This window comes from Felis catus, chromosome C2, assembly GCF_018350175.1.
Source record: "Felis catus isolate Fca126 chromosome C2, F.catus_Fca126_mat1.0, whole genome shotgun sequence".
Classification (NCBI taxonomy): Eukaryota; Metazoa; Chordata; class Mammalia; order Carnivora; family Felidae; genus Felis; species Felis catus.
The window spans coordinates 57,581,648-57,598,778 of record NC_058376.1 but is presented as its reverse complement, the minus strand read 5'-3'; the positions used below and the strand labels follow the sequence as shown (position 1 = coordinate 57,598,778).

General features: G+C 36.9%; 1 protein-coding gene across 3 annotated transcripts in view; it reads left to right on the top strand.

The window, feature by feature from the left end:
• The first annotated feature begins 623 nt into the window (after nt 1-623).
• The window catches only part of LOC102900940, a 61,739-nt gene continuing 45,231 nt past the window's right edge, over nt 624-17,131 (top strand). Inside the window, exons 1-2 of one of the 3 annotated variants that reach the window (XM_045036912.1) lie at nt 13,134-13,977; nt 14,763-14,863. The gene's annotated coding sequence lies outside the window, so the exon portion shown is untranslated. Of the gene's footprint in view, nt 843-13,133; nt 14,864-17,131 lie in introns of those variants that run through there. The other 2 variants (XM_019839684.3, XM_045036911.1) reach the window with 2 other exon arrangements.

Sequence of the window (17,131 nt, the reverse complement as noted above, 5' to 3'; positions counted from 1 at the left end):
CGAAAACATTAATGGAGATACTAAATACTGACTTAATAAAAAGTTTTTGATATTTTTTTATTTTGTGGGATGGGGAAAGAAAAAGCAGGGTAAGACTGCCAGTGTCTCCACATATGAGGAAGTTAAGAACTAATGTCTAAAGTGATAAATCAATACATAACATATTAGAAATGGAGCGCCAATGTTGTAAGTGACTGTTTTTGGTAGCAGGATACGTTGCAAACAGGGAGTCGTTTCCATTTCAAGACTTTAAACTCTTTGTACATTACTGCAATAAATATGAAAATTAACAGTTGCTTTTTGGATATTGGGAGTTACCTTATTTCCACTGAGAAGGGTCAGTTGATTTTACCTTGGTGCCTAAAGAGTCCAAAATGTATGTACCTACCCCTCCTGGTACACCAAAGGAGGGGTGAGAGAAAATGAGAGCAACCTTTCTCCCTTCATCCTGAAATGTTGCCTAGAGTGGAAACTGGAGGCTTCCGTAGTGCCTGCTACTGTGATCGGAAAGATCGGGCCAGAGGCCCCATCTTCCGCCAGATACTCTCGGTAAAGGCAGCGCTGATATTACCAGAAGTAAGGCTTAGGACTCTTGTGGGGAGGAATCCTTACATCCCGGTCCTCTAATTTCTCAGAGGAAGCGTTTCTTCTTAATACTTCCGTTATTCTGTACCCGCCCTCCTCATTGGCTCCTCCCCCAGAAAGAAGGAAGGAATTCATTTTATTGGTGGATTTGAGGGAGGGGAGGAACCGGACATGCCCTGTTCTGCTCCATTTTCATCTTGAGAGTGCTGGCTCCCGAGGGTGTGCGGAGGGAGGCTTGCTCCTCCAGGCTTTGCCAGGTAGAGTGTCTTTCACTGGGAGGCTCTTGAATATTGAAGTCTGGCCGGTTATCCAGTGCTGCTGGTAACTGTGTGGGGTTAGTCTGCCCAAGCCTGCAGTTCACAGTTAGGAAGTCCGTTGTTGCCCTGTACCTTCACTCAAGCTTTCAGTAGTAGTAAAGGTAATGCTTTGGTTCCATTAGCCAACTATCTTGTCCTTAGTTGTTATTTATGGGGCTGAATCTAACTCACCATTAACTCTGTCAGGTATCTATCTGGCTATTGTTCCTTTGGTTTCTTAGTTCTGTAGGATTTTCTGTGATCAACTTAGTGGCAGTGTATAAATACAATTTACATAAATTATAAATTTATTAACCTTATATCAAATTATTCTTTGCATTATTGGTGTAAAGTCAATTACATAATGAGAAAATGAAGGTATTAAGTTAAATTTCCTTTATTTGCGAGTTACCCACATTGAAAATATAAAAGTTATCAACTGAAATACAGAATAACATTTTGTTTCTCTCCTGGGAAAACATGGAAGTTAGGAATATGAGGACGCATTAAAGTGAAATGTTGATGAAAATGATGTATACTTTCCTATTGTATCCCAAGAGAGTGAGTTCAACTCACATTAGGAAATCGACTTTTATAACATATGTGCTTTGTAACATAAAATCATTGAGTATTTTCTATGTGCCAGGCAATATTTTAATGCTAGGGATACAATAGTCAACAAAACAGGCAAAACCCCTACCCTTTTGGAAACTTCCTCCTTTCCTCTCTCCCTTCCTTCCTTTCCTTCTTCTTTCTATCCTTCCTTCTTGCCTGCCTTTCTCTGTTTTTTTCTTTCTCTCTTTTCCTTCCTTCCTTCCTTCCTTCCTTCCTTCCTTCCTTCCTTCCTTCCTTCTTTCCTTCTTCCTCCCCCTCCTCCCTCTCTCCCCTTTCCTTTCCTTTCCTTTCCTTTCCTTTCCTTTCCTTTCCTTTCCTTTCCTTTCCTTTCTTTTCCTCGCCTCTCCTCTCCTCTCCTCTCCTCTCCTCTCCTCTCCTCTCCTCTCCTTCCTTCCTTTCCTTTCTTTATTTGCTTTATTGAGGTATAATTGCCAAATGAAATTACATTCTCATGGGCAAGACAGATAATGAACCATAAATAGGTCAAACATATAGTATGTTAGAAAGCAATACGTGTTATGGAAAAAAAATAAATAGCATGGTTGAATATGGAGTGTTGAGGCTGCACATTAGAATTGCAGTTTTAAAATAGTGCATCATTTAGTAAGGACCTGAAGGCAGTTGAGGCAACAAATTGCATTCTTGTCATCTTCCAACATGCTATTTATATTACTAAGGGAGAAGAGGTCAAAGATCTGAGCTGCTGGATACTCCAACAGTAAGTATTGGAGATAAAGTGAAGAAAGGTGAAGAAGAAACAGCAAAGCAGTTTGCAGGAAATGATTTGAGAGGCCTGTTACTTATCTGAGCAAGAGCAAATAGAGGGAGGCTCAGGAAGACTTAAGGTGTTAACTGAACTTGGCATTAGAGAATAAGCAGCACATTGATGGGCAGAGTATTTTAGATGGGTAAAAATGAACATAAAGGCGGTGACAGGCATATGAAAGAAAATCATATTTGGAGTTTGATGAGTATTTTATTTGAGTGTTCGTGGAAAGAGGGTTGGCTGGGGTATGGGCTGGGAGCAAGGTTTGTTGGGGGGAGTTAAAAGATGAAAATTGGAAGTTGAAAAGATGGCTGTCTTTAAAGAGCTGGGTATGATTACAGATCATAAGTGATTACAGATTATGAACAGATTAATATGAAATATTACAGATTAATATGAAATCATATTACATATGATTACAGATTATAAGTGAACTTTATAATGGAGACAACAATTACCAAATGCCAAAGTCAAGTAATGATGTTTTAGTAATATTACTCTGGCGACCTTCTCATTTTCAATGGGGTAAGGTTGGAGGTAAGAAATTGACTTTGTGGGGCGCCTGGGTGGCGCAATCGGTTAAGCGTCCGACTCCAGCCAGGTCACGATCTCGCGGTCCGTGAGTTCGAGCCCCGTGTCGGGCTCTGGGCTGATGGCTCGGAGCCTGGAGCCTGTTTCCGATTCTGTGTCTCCCTCTCTCTCTGCCCCTCCCCCGTTCATGCTCTGTCTCTCTCTGTCCCAAAAATAAATAAAAAAAAAAAACGTTGAAAAAAAAAATTTTTTTTTTTAAAATAAAAAAAATAAAAAAAAAAGAAATTGACTTTGTGCATGACTATATCCAAATTTGTTGTAGTTTGGGATAGGCACTTGACCTCCTAATTCCTTGACCTCTGCTAATTCCTCTCCTCAGTTTATCTAAATTCCATTCACTTTTTAAGGCCTAGTTTGAATTCCATGTGTTCTGTGTGGTTTTCAAAAGGTTGTTCATTCCAATTTCTACTGATCTCTCCTCTCTATGATTTATATTATTGAAAAGAAACCTTTTTCTTTTTTAATTTTCACTATGGTTGCACTTTTTCTCATTGTTGTTATTGAAGAATTTTAAAGCCAGGGACATGTATTTTCATTTCTTTATATTGCTTTCCAACATGTTGTAGTATGCTTGACAGTCTATTTTATTAATGATTTATCCTCATGATGTTCATGAAGTCAGGTCACATGCTCACTAGAACTTTTTCATGGGCTCTATACCAAAAAGATAATAATGTCAAACGTGTTGAGTGCCCTCAACCTGCATTTATAGTTTTCTCTCTTACCATTCTGTACCATTTCCGTGGTTTAAATAGTTAGGCTTTGGAAAGATAGACATTCAACAGACGGGTCATGCCCCCATCTCCTAAGCTGTAAGCCTCTTCCTTCGAATGTTATCATTTTGGTTCTGATATCTGAGATACTCTGATTTTTTTTTTTTTCAACGTTTATTTATTTTTGGGACAGAGAGAGAGAGCATGAACGGGGGAGGGGTAGAGAGAGAGAGGGAGACACAGAATTGGAAGCAGGCTCCAGGCTCTGAGCCATCAGCCCAGAGCCTGACGCGGGGCTCGAACTCACGGACCGCGAGATCGTGACCTGGCTGAAGTCGGACGCTTAACCGACTGCGCCACCCAGGCGCCCCTCGGATTTTTTTTTAAAACACTTTAATTGATATATAATTTTCAGATCATAAAATTCATCCTTTTAATGTGTGCAGTTCAAGGAATTTTAGTATATTCACAGAATTGTGTCACCATACAATATTTGCTTGCAGAATACTTGTATTGCACTAAAAGAAACCCTGTTTCTTTAGTTACTACCCACTCCTTCCCCCTCTAATTCCTGGCAGTTAACTAGTCTACTTTTGTCTCTATGGATTAGCTATTCTGGACACTTCATGTAAATGAAAGAATACATTACGTGGTATTTTCTGTGTGGCTTCCTTCTCATGGCATAGTCTTTTTAAGATTTATTCCTGTTGCAGTACTTATCAGTCACTTTAATGGCTGAATCGTATTCCATTGTATGGATATACCACATTTTGTTTGTCTGTTTATTAACTGATAAACATTTGGATTGTTTCAACTTTGTGATGATTTTGAATAATGCTGTTTGTGAACATTTGTGTATAAGTTATTTCATGGACATATGTTATCATTTTTCTTTGTTATGTAACTTGGAGTGGAATTGCTGGGTTCTAGGGCAACCATATCTTTAACCTTTTGAGGAACAGTTCTCCAAAATGACTGTACCCTTTTCTAATTCTACCAGCAATGTATGAGGGTTACAATTTCTCCACATTCTTGGTAACACTTGTTATGATCTGTTTTTTTTTTTATTTTATTATTTTAGGCATCTTAGTGGGTATGAGGTGGTATTGTTGCAGTTTTGATTTGACTTTCCCTGGTGGCTAATGATACTGGGTATTTTCTCATGTATTTATTGGTTATTTACATATACATATATGTGTATATTTAAAGACATGTCTATTCAGATCCTTTGCCTATTTTTCAATTGAGTTGTTTGTATTTTCATTACTGAGTTGTAAGATTTCTTTTTGTATTTTAATACAAATCCCTTATTAGATATATGATCTACAAATATTTTCTCTAATTCTTTGGGTTGTGTTATCATTTTTTTGATGCTGTCATTTGAAATATAAGAGTTTTTAATTTTGATGAACTCTGATTTATTTAGTTTTTCTTTGTTGTTCATGTTTTTGTTGTCAGTATTTAAGAAATGCTTCCTTAGCCAAGATCACAAAGTTTTATTTCCATTTTCTTCTAAGAGTCTTACAGTTTTAGCTCATATATTTAGGTCTATGCTCAATTTCAAGTTAATTTTTGTATATGGTGCGAGATAGAGATCCAAATTAATTTCCTTTATGTGGATATCCAGCTGTCCTAGCACCATTTGTTGAAAAGATTGTTCTTTTCCTATTACATTGTCTTAGCACCGTTTTCCAAAATCAGTTGATCACATAAACATATGGTTTTGTTTTGTTTGGCTTATATGTCTGTCTTGAAGCTAGTATGACAGTCTTGATCCCTATAGCTTGGTAGTACGTTCTGAAATCTGGGACTTTCAAGTTGGTTTTTCTCCAAGATTGTTTTGGCTATTCCAGGTCCCTTGACTTTCTATATAAAGTTTAAGATCAACTCATCAATTTTTACAAAAAAGCCAGTTGTGGGGCATATAGGTGGCTCAGTGGGTTAAGCATCAACTTTGACTCAGGTCATGATTTCATGGTTTGTGAGTTCAAGCCCAGTCTGGCTCAGAGCCTGGAGCCTGCTTTGGATTCTGTGTCTCCCTCTCTGCCCATCCCCCACTCATGCCACCATTCAAAAATAAATGAATTTAAACACATTTTTTTTTTTTTTTTTTTTTTTTTTTTTACAAAAAAGCCACTTGGGATTTGACTAAAGATTATATTGAATCTGTAGATCGATTAGGGACATATTCCTATCTTACTAATTGTCTCCTAATCCACAAAAATGAGATGTCTTCTACTTCTTTCAATAGTGTGTTATAGTTCTCAGAGTATATGTATTTAATTTCTTTTGTTAAATCTATTCTTATTTTGTGTGTGTGATGCTATTGTCAATGGAATTGTTTACTCAATTTTGTTTTTGAATTGTTCATTGCTAGTGTGTAGAATTCCAAATGATTAAAAAATTTTTTTTAATATTTATTTTTGAGAGAGTGAGTGAGAGAAAGACAGAGACAGACTGTGAGTGGAGGAGGGACAGAGAGAAAGGTAGACATGGAATTCAAAGCAGGCTTCAGGCTCTGAGCTGTCAGCACAGAGCCCAATATGGGGCTTGAACTCACAAACCGTGAGATCATGACCTGAGCTGAAGTCGGACTTTTAACTGTCTCTGCCATCCAGGCACCCCCCAAATGACTTTTTAATATTGATCTTGTATTCTCCAATTTTGCTCAACTTGTTTATTAATCCTATTTTTGTGTGTGTGTGGATTCTTCATGATTATATACAAGGTCATATGATTTGCAGAACAGAGATGGCTTTGCTGCTTCTGTTCACATCTGAAAGTTGGTTTTTTTGTTTGTTTGTTTTACTTGTCTGTTCATCCTGGATAAAACTTCCAATGTTAGATAGAAGTTGTAAGAGCGTGTATCCTTTGTATTGTTTCTTATTTTAGGGGGGAAAGCATTCAGTTTTTCACTATTAAGTATGATGTTAGCTATGGGTTTTCCATAGATGTCCCTCAAAAGGTTCACAAAATTTCATTTATTCCTAGTTTGTTAAGCATTTTTTCTCTGGAGAGTAGTTGGGTTTTAGCAATTGTTTTTCCTCTCTCTATTGTGGTGATCACATGGTTTTGTTCTTCATTTTATTAATTAGTCTCACGTATTACACTGATTTTTGGATGTTAAACCAACTTTGCATTCCTGGAATAAATCTTACTTGGCCATATTGTGTAGTTTTTTGTTTTTTTTTTTTTACATATTGCTAGTTTTTACATTTGCTAGTATTTTGTTGAATATTTTTGCATCTGTATTCATCAATAATATTGGTCTGTAGTTTTCTCTTATTGTGACATTGTAATCTAGTTTTCACATTATAAGGCAAGTTCTCTTGTTGGGATATGCTGCCTGTGTTCTCCTAAAGGATTTTGATGTTTTTTCGTGTCACATTTAAGTCTTCATCCATTTTGAATTTATTTTTGTGTATGGTGTAAGAAAGTCGTCCAGTTTCATTCTGCATGTCACTGTCTAGTTTTCCCAATACCATTAGTTGAATAGAATGTCTTTTTTCCATTAGGTATTATTTCTCATTTTGTTGAAGATTAGTTAGTTGAACATACAGTTGTTGGTCCATAATCTGAGTTCTCTATTCTGTTCCATTGATATATGTGTCTGTTTTGTGCCAGTACTATACTTTCTTGATTACAGCTTTGTAATACAGCTTAAGGACTGGAATTATGATGCCTCCCACTTTACTTTTCTTTTTTAACATTACTTTGGATATTCAGGATCTTCTCTGGTTCCATACAGATTTTAGAATTGTTCATTCTAGCTCTTTGAAAAATGCTGGTGTTGTTTTGATAGGTATTAACACTGAATGTATAGATTGCCTTGAGTAATATCAACATTTTAACAATATTTGTTCTTCCAATCCATGAGGAAGGAATGTTTTTCCATTTCTTTGTGTCTTATTCAGTTTCTTTCATAAGCTTTTTGTAATTTTCAGCATATAGGTATTTTCCATCTTTGGTTGGTGCAATTATAAATGGGATTAATTTCTTGATTTCTCTTTCTGCTGCTTCATTATTGGTGTGTAACAATGCAATCAATTTCTGTACATTGGTTTATATCCTGTGACTTTGCTGAATTTATGTATCAGTTCTAGTAATTTTTTGGTGGAGCCCTCTGGGTTTTCTACATAGAGTATCATGTCATCTGCAAAGAGTGAAAGTTTGACTTCTTCCTTGCCAGTTTGTAGGTCTTTTATTTCTTTTCATTGTCTGATTGCTAAGGCTAATATTTCCAGCACTATGTTGAACAGCAGTGGTTAAGAGTGGACATCACTGTCATGTTCCTGACCTTAGGGGAAAAGCTCTCAGTTTTTCCCCATTGAGGATGATATTAGTTGTGGGTCTTTCATGTATGACCTTTATGATGTTGAGGTATGTTCCTTCTATCCCTGCTTGATACGGTTTTTATCAAGAAAGGATGCTGTATTTTGTCAAATGCTTTTTCTGCATCTATTGAGAGGATGAAATGGTTCTTATCCTTTCTTTTATTAATGTGGTGTGGTGTATTTTGTTGATTGATTTGTGAATATTGAACAAACCCTACAGCCTAGGAATAAATCCCACTTGATTGTGGTGTATAATTCTTTAAAAGTTTTTTAATGCTTATTTATTTTTGACAGAGAGAGAAACAGAGCATGAGTTGGGGAGGAGCAGAGAGAGAGGGAGACACAGAATCCGAAGCAGGCTCCAGGCTCCGAGCTGTCAGCACAGAGCCCAATGTGGGGCTCGAACTCACAGACTAAGAGATCATGACCTGAGTTGAAGTCGGACACTCAACCGACTGAGCCACCCAGGCGCCCCTATGGTGAATAATTCTTTTAATGTATTGTTGGATTTTATTTGCTAGTATCTTGTTGAGAATTTTTGTACCCATGTTCATCAGAGATTCTGGTCTGTAATTCTCATTTTTAGTGGAGTCTTTGTCTGGTTTTGGAATCAAAGTAATGCTGGCCTTGTAGAATGAGTTTTGGAGTTTTCATACTCATTTTTTATTCTTTGGAATAGTTTCAGAAGAACAGTTATTATCTCTTCTTTAAATGTTTGGTAGAATTCCCCTGGGAAGCCATTTAGCCCTAGACTCTTGTTGGGAGATTTTTGATTACTGATTCAATTTCTTTGCTGGTTATGGGTCTGTTTAAATTTTCTATTTTTTCCTATTTCACTTTTGGTAATTTATATATTTCTAGGAATTTGTCCATTTCTTCCAGTTTGCCTAATTTGTTGGCATATAATTTCTCATAATATTTTCTCATAATTGTATTTCTGCAGTGTTGGTTGTGATCTCTCCTCTTTGATTCAGGATTTTATTTATTCACGTCCTTTCTTGTTTCTTTTTGATCAATCTGGCTAGGGGTTTATCAATTTTGTTAATTCTTTCAAAGAACCAGCTCCTCGTTTCATTGATTCTGTTCTACTATTTTTTTCTTCTTATTTCTATATCATTTATTTCTTCTGTAATCATTATTATTTCCTTTCTTCTCCTGGTTTTAGGCTTTGTTTGCTGTTCTTTTTTCCAGCTCCTTTAGGTGTAAGGTTAGATTGTGTATTTGAGATTTTTCTTGCCTCTTGAGGAGGTTCTGTATTGCAATATATTTCCCTCTTATGACTGCCTTTGCTACATCCCAATAGTTTTGGACTGTAGTGTTTTCATTTTCAGTTGCTTCCGTGTATTTTTTATTTCTTCTTTAATTTCCTGATCAACCCATTCCTTCTTCAGTAGGATGTTCTTTAATCTCCATGTATTAGTGGTTTTCCTAAAATTTTTCTTGTGGTTGATTTCAAGTTTCATAGTGTTGTGGTCTGAAAATATGCATGATGATGTCAGTTGTTTTTTACTGGTTGAGCCCTGATTTGTGACCCAGTATATGATCCATTCTGGAGAATGTTCCATGTGCACTCCAAAGAATATGTATTCTGATGCTTTAGGATGAAATGCTCTGAATATATCTATTAAGTCCATATTGTTCATTTTGTCATTTAAAACCATTGTTTCCTTGTTGATCTTCTACTAAAATGATCTGTTCATTGTTGTAAGTGAAGTGTTAAAGTCTTCTACTATTATTGTATTATTATTAATGAGTTTCTTTAAGTTTGTTACTCATTCGTTTATATATTTGGCTTCTTTCATGTTGGGGGCATAAATATTTACAATTGTTAGATGTTCTTGTAGGATAGACCCCTTTATTATCATATAGTGCCCTTCTTCATCTCTTATTATAGTTTTTGGCTTAAAATCTAGTTTGTATGATATAAGTATGGCTATTCCAGCTTTCTTTTGATGTCCATTGGCATGATAAATCATTTCCCACCCCCTCACTTTCAATCTGGAGGTGTCTTTAGGTCTAAAATAAGTCTCATGTAAGCAGCATATTGATGGCTCTTTTTTTTTTTTTTTAATCCATTCTGATACCCAGTGTCTTTTGATTGGAGCATTTAGTCCATTTACATTTATAGTTATTATTGATAGATATGAATTTAGTGCCATTGTACTATCTGTAAAGTCACTGTTCCTGTAGATTGCCTCTATTCCTTTCTAGTCTTTGTTGCTTTTGGTCTGTCTCTTTCCCACTCAAAGTGTACCCTTTAATAATTCTTGGAGAACTGGTTTGGTATTCATAAACTCCTTTAGTTTTTCCTTGTCTTGTAGACTCTATATCTCACTCTATTCTGAATTAAAGCCTTGCTGGATAAAGTATTCTTGGTTGAGTTATTCCTCCCTCCTCCCCCCCCATTAGCACGATGAATATATCATAGAACTCCTTTCTGGCCTGCCAAGTTTCTGTGGACGGGTATGCTACTAACCTTATGTGTCTACCCTTGTAGGTTAAGAACTTCTTGTCCCTAACTGCTTTCAAAATTCTCTCTTTATCTTTGTATTTTGCAATTTTCACTCTGTTTTGTTGTTGGCCTGTTTTTGCTGATTTTTAGGGGAGTTTTCTGTGCCTCTTGGACTTGAATGCCCGTTTACTTCCCCAGATTAGGGAAGTTCTCAGCTATAATTTGTTCAAATAAACCTTCTGTCCTCTTTTCTCACTCTTCTTCTGGGACTCCTGTGATATGGTTATTATTGCACTTTATGGAATCACTGAGTTTCCTAAGTCTGTATTTGTGATCTAATAGCTTTTTTTCCCCTCTTCTTTTAAGCTTCAAGTTTTCCATAATTTTATCTTGTTATCAGATAGGTTCCCCTTCTCTCATCCTCATTGTGATTAACCCCACTCAGTTTTACATCTCTGTTATAGCATTTTTTATTTTGTCCTGACTACTTTTTAGGTCTTTTATCTCTGCAGCAAGGGTTTCTCTGGTATCATCTATGCTTTTTTTCAAGCCCAGCTAGTAGTATTCTTATGACTGTTGTTCTAAATTCTTGTTCAAGTTATATTGCTTATATCTTTTGAACAAATCCCTGGCTATGATTTGTTCTTGATCTTTCTTTAGGAGAGAATTCCTCTGTCTTGTCATTTTGTCTGTCTTTGTCATTTTATTTGATTCCTCTGTCTTTGTCACTTTGTTCAATTTCTACTGCTCTTCATTTGTTTCTGTAGATCCAAGTTTCTGATTGGTACCATATGCCTCCTGTCTGAAGAACTTTCTTAACATTTGGTATGTTCAGGTTTGCTGGCCATGAATTTTCTCTGAGATTGCTCATCTGAAGAAAGTTTTATTTCTTCTTTATTTGACAGGAATTTCACTGGGTATAAAATTGTGGCTTAACAATTTTTCTTTCGGTGTCTTCAGGATGCCACTCAAGTTTTTTTTTTTTCTTTGTATTGTTTCTGATGAGAAGTTTGCTATAGTTCTTATCTTTGTTTTTCTGTATATATTTTTTGTTACTGCCTGTGGCTGTGTTTAACTTTCTCTTTCTGTCTTTGGTTTTCAACAGTTTTGATATATGTGTAGATATTTTCTTTTGTGTTTTTGTATTTATCCTCCTTGATAATCTCTGAACTTCTTGGATCTATAGTTTGATATCTGTTATTAATTTGGGAAGATTCTCAACCATTGTTTCTTTACATTTTTTTCCTTTCCTCTTCTCTCTCCTTCTTCTGGAATTTAATTACATATATGTTGGATTATTTGCTATTGTTCCATGGCTCTTGGATGCACTGTTCATTTTCTTTAACTCATTTTTCTTTTTGTGTTTTATTTTGTTAATTTCTCTTGACTTATCTTAAATTTCATGTATTTTGTGTTCTGCTAAGTCTTATCTAATGTTGAACCCACTGCAGCCATTCTTCATTGTGTTATTTTAACTTCTAGCATTTTTATTTGATTTTTTTTTTGTTATGGGTTCAGTTTCTCCACTGAAATTACTATCTGAATTTGCATGTTTGTCTGCCTTTTCCACTAGAGCTTTTTATATATTAATCATAGTTATTTTTAATTCCTAGTGTGTTATTTCCAACGTCTGTATCATATCTGAGATTGAGATATATTTATTGCTTTGTTTTTGACAATGCATTGTTTCTTCTTTGCTTTTTTTGGATGCTTCTTAACTTTTTCTTGGTACATGGACATCTCGTGTGGGATATCAAAGACTGAGATAACTAATTTTTGTGCTTGAAGATGATGCAACAACTTTTTTTTTTTCTTTTCTGATAGGACTTTAGTATAGAGGGAGGTTGGGTCAATTAAAGTCAGGAGTTGAGCTCCATCTGCATTTTGTTTTGCTATGGTTACCTTGCGGTAATACCAACTTAAAATCCTTTAGCATTACCTTATGCTCAGTGTGGAGACTGGTTTGCCAGAAGGTTTTCCTGATGTCTGCTCCCCCACTCTGTTTTAAATCTTACTTTGAGAGGGTCTCCCTCCATGATCTTGCTCCTTTCCCCCAAACGGACTGCTATTCGTTGCTACTCATCTTTAGTTGCATCATGGTAAGTGTGTGTATGTGTGTGGTGGTGGTGGTGATGTTTCTGTTGTTCTTATTAAGATTTAGTTTAACAGGCATTGTGTCCTGGTCATTGGAGTCTCATAAGTCATCTCATGATGTGTCTCATCCAGCCAGAGAAGACCTTTATTGGTCTGGGACGAGCACTTATTCCTGCCCCTACCATAAGGGTAGGGAGTTTTTTCCTATTCCAATCTCTTAGCTAGAATGGGTTTTCAGGAGTGCTCTAAAGGAAGGGGAACAAGGATTCCCACATCTCCCTTCTTCAGTAGTTTTAAGCCCTTTGATTCTAGGAGAGATAGGAGAGAAGGATCCAGGTGGAGTTTTGTGCTTTTCCAGCAGACTGTTCCCTTCCCGCATCTCAAGGGAGGCTTTCTTAGTATAGTACTCTAACCAGTGTTTCTGTAAGCATTTGGCAAGGTCTGTAGAGACAGGGCTGGCAAGTGGGTGCAAGTTCCCCTTATGTTTGCAGCCCCCAGGCATTCTATATTCCTTGGCTAGCCCGTACTCAGCATGTAGTAATCCTTTAAATATTTTATCCTAATTTTTATTACATGTGTCCAGCAGCATCTACCCCAGGTCAGTAAGTTCTTGCTTTCTATAGTTTCCTTAGATTTGAGGTTAGTTTCTTGCTCTGCAACCTCAACTAAATGATAGGTTCAAGTATTAGAGATTTTTCTAGCATTTTATTTTTGTGTACTCAGTGTGAGATTACATGGAGTTTAAATATTGAACCACCACACCTTGAGTATAGAATTGAAGAAGATATTCAAGTCATAAGGACCCAAGCTGGATAGTGAATCTGTCCAGTTGTTCTTTTCATAGCACTTGGCTTTTAAGGTGCTTCCAAACTGAAAAGTCTTGTGCCTTTTCCCGCAGAGGAGACACATCTGTTTAAGGTTTTACATGGAAGAAGTTGGAAGAATGATTCCGGATCTTTATAGAATAGCAACAATGTAGTAAAAAGAGTTGGATTGATAATAATTCTTGTTTTCAAGTGCCCTTGATGGGTGATTTTAAAAAAGAAAGAAGAAAAAACAGAAGAAAAATGATAAAAAGACAGCTGAGCTCAGAATAGTGTGGAGCAGTGCTGGAAAACCTTCTGGGCAGCCTAGCTATCTCTTACCAGAGCATCCATTTACCTATAATCTTAACAGATATTTGATCAATTCAACGTTGTTAACATGTAGTAAGACTGCTAACTTTTTGGCATGTACATTTATGCCATCTGGTTACACAAGCACGGAGCCCTGTTGATCAGATGATGGTACAGGTATTATTGTAAATTTAGCCATCTCATTATAGGTGAATGAAATTCAAATCGTCAGAGTATCGGGTACAATAAAAGCTTTATCTACTTTCCTGTCCTTCCTGCCAAATACACACGACAAACACATTTTACTTTAGGAAAAGACTTAAAAGTACCCTGAAGTGAAAAGTATTCAGAGGTCTCCAGTTTCTGCAGAAGAACACACAACAGCAAGGCAATTGCAAATCAGCCTAATCTTCAAGGTAATAGGATACTCTTTAAATCTCTTGAACTATGTCTCTTTTGTATCTAACACTGCAGAATTGTCAGAGAAGAGAAAAGAGAATCCCATAGTACCTTTGAAATTTAAGTTTTAAAAATCTAATTCATTTTATATTCAGTCATTTTAAAATGTAGGTCCCTAAATCCTGATCTGTAAAGTTTTCTTGATGGGATTGTATTGCCACAGAACACTGCCAATGACACTGCTTAAATAGTAGTCTTCTTTGTTCTACCTGCCCTGTTACCCTTTTCTGTCATGCCAAGGCCCTCCCTCTGTGCCTTAAAAATTCTATACAAACCCATCATTTTTATACAGCTTTCACAGACATATGGCTCCAGGGCCTGGTCTCTCAGCAACAGTACGGCCCTCAAGTCTGATTCTTTGCATAGCTGAAACTAGCTGTGTGTTTCAGTGTGTGTTTTTATATACTTACATATTTCTATTCATCCTGTCTGACAATGAGTGTTCTGCTTTTCAAATACAGAAAACATATCTACTCCCCTCACATCTCTCTACAATATCTTGTATACTGCTCTTCTTTGTAGTTCCTTCAAATTAGATATAAAATCAAGCTCTGAAAGTACTGACATTTTGAAAAATCTTACTAACCCACTAAAATTATAAACTGGCTGGGGCATAATATGCAAAGGAAGGATGCTAATTGTTTTGAGCTCAGGATTAGGGAAAAGCAACAATTTAGTCTATATATTTCTCCTCAATTCTTCATTTATTATCTGTCATCTGTCTATCTATCTATCCATCCAGCATCTGTGTGTATGTGTGGTAATGGAGTAAACTCACCAGTAATTATCTTGACATCCAGATGGAACCCCCATGCAGTGAATAACTCATTGACTACCCCCAAGGTAAGACCTTGGCATCCTTTTTTAAGTATCAATTTTTTAAAGAGCCCATATCAGGGTACCAATTAAAGAGTGATCTCCTATTGGTCTTATTATTGAGACCTGATGGGTGAAAAATTCTGCCTGGGTTTAGCAATATCTGCTAAAGCTAATATTTAAAGGTATTACAGTATTGAATCTTGGAAATAAAAGTATTAGTTGACAATCATTAGTACCGATTTACTAAATAGTTGCCTTAGACATACATACAATATCCTTTAACTGGGATAGAAAAGGCTGTTTAAAATAGGAGCCAACTGCAGAAGCTTTTGCATATAAGGGGAGCAGCCAGATTCCTATTAGAGAGATGGCTTTTGGTTTGGAAATGGGAGAGATGACAGATACGACAGACTCACTCTTCATGTATTCGTGGTCTAAACCAGAGATATGGAAACACTTGAGAAACTTTAAAAATTCTGATGTCTGGAACTAGGACCCAGGCATCAGTTTTTAAAACTCCCCAGGTGATTCTAGTGTTGAGGAAATTTGGAAACCTAGTCTAGAATCTTGCTACTCAAAGTGTGGTACTGGGTGCTTATTAGAAATGCAGAATCTTGGGCCCCACCTCAAGTCAACTGAATCACAATCTGTATCTTGACGAGATCCCCCAGTGGTTTCTATGCACATTAAACCACAAGAAGCACCGGGCTAGAAAAGTTTTCAACTCTAGATGTGCATTAGAATTACCTGGGGAGCTGTTAAAATATAATGATATTCTGGCCTCACTCAGAGAGATTATATATAGCCCATTTGGTGTAGGGTGGGGACTGGATATTGGTATGCTGTATGCTTCTCAGGCGATTCCAGGGTGCAGTCGCAATTATGAAATATAAGGCAAAGCTGAATAACTTTCACTGAATAACTTTATATAAAAGAGAATCTGGAGGTTACCTAGGTAGCCTGGAAGATAGAGATTAGGGACACTGAAAACAGGCAAAGTTTGAGGATGCCTATGGTAGGTAATACTCCAATGTGCTAGGAAGCTAGGCTTTGAGAGGAAAGGTTTCCCAGTGAGAAATTTTCATGGTGGCGGGGGAGGAGAGAGTAGAGGTTGGCTGAAGTACTTTAAAAACACAAATGTGTAATATTCAATTTTAGGTTGTTGGCTTTTTTTATGAAGCAGGGTAAGAGGTGACTATGAGAGAATTTGACTCTAGTAATTCACACAATTCTCGCGATGTCATAAAATCCTCATAGGATTATGAAGGATGGAGGCTTGAGCTACTTAAAATATACACTACAGGGGCGCCTGGGTGGCGCAGTCGATTAAGCGTCCGACTTCAGCCAGGTCACGATCTCGCGGTCCGTGAGTTCGAGCCCCGCGTCGGGCTCTGGGCTGATGGCTCAGAGCCTGGAGCCTGTTTCCAATTCTGTGTCTCCCTCTCTCTCTGCCCCTCGCCTGTTCATGCTCTGTCTCTCTCTGTCCCAAAAATAAATAAACGTTGAAAAAAAAATTAAAAAAAAATATATAAACTACAGGAAGAGTAACCCCAGAAAGTTGGAAGATTAAGTTGGAGGCATCTTCTGATCAGTCATGTGGGAAACAAATACATCATAGAAGGACATTTTGTCCTTTGACCAGCTGCTGCTTCTCCTACTTCAGGAATGAGTAGTATCTCTCTAGCTTGAGTCTAGGTCAGTCAGTATCTCATTCTTGCTTTTTGGTTATCTAGCCTCCTCTTTACTCATTCATGCCTCCTTCTTGAGATCCATAATGTCCTTTCACTCCTTTCTCATGGCTAGTTATTAATGCATTAAGACTTTTCATCTAACTCTTTGTCTCTGGTTCTTTGTCATTATGTCCAGACACTCTAAGCAAGGAAGAAACGTTTCTGACTGCAGGATAGATCCCTTTTAAATAAGGATACAGAAACAGAACAAAGTCAGATAATAAGCCCAGAACTCTCTTTCCTTCTGAAATTAGAGGAGTCATTTACACCTACTAATTTCAGAGGGAAGTGTGAAAAACTCCCCTTGAAACATCCGGGTCATCTGTGTTAAGCTTGGGTACACATCCACACTCAGTGTGGCTGTATCTTGTACCTAAGACATTTAAACCATAGGGAGTATTTATTAGGCATGTAGCAAGAGCTTAAGTTATTGAGCAAGTCGCTTCTCAAGGGAGGAAATGCTTTACCTCATTTCATCTAACCTCTCTGGCCTCCCTCCTGAAAGAAGGAAAGATGGTCAAGAAGTAGTTGCGGAAGATTTGTATTTAAAGTGGTAACATAT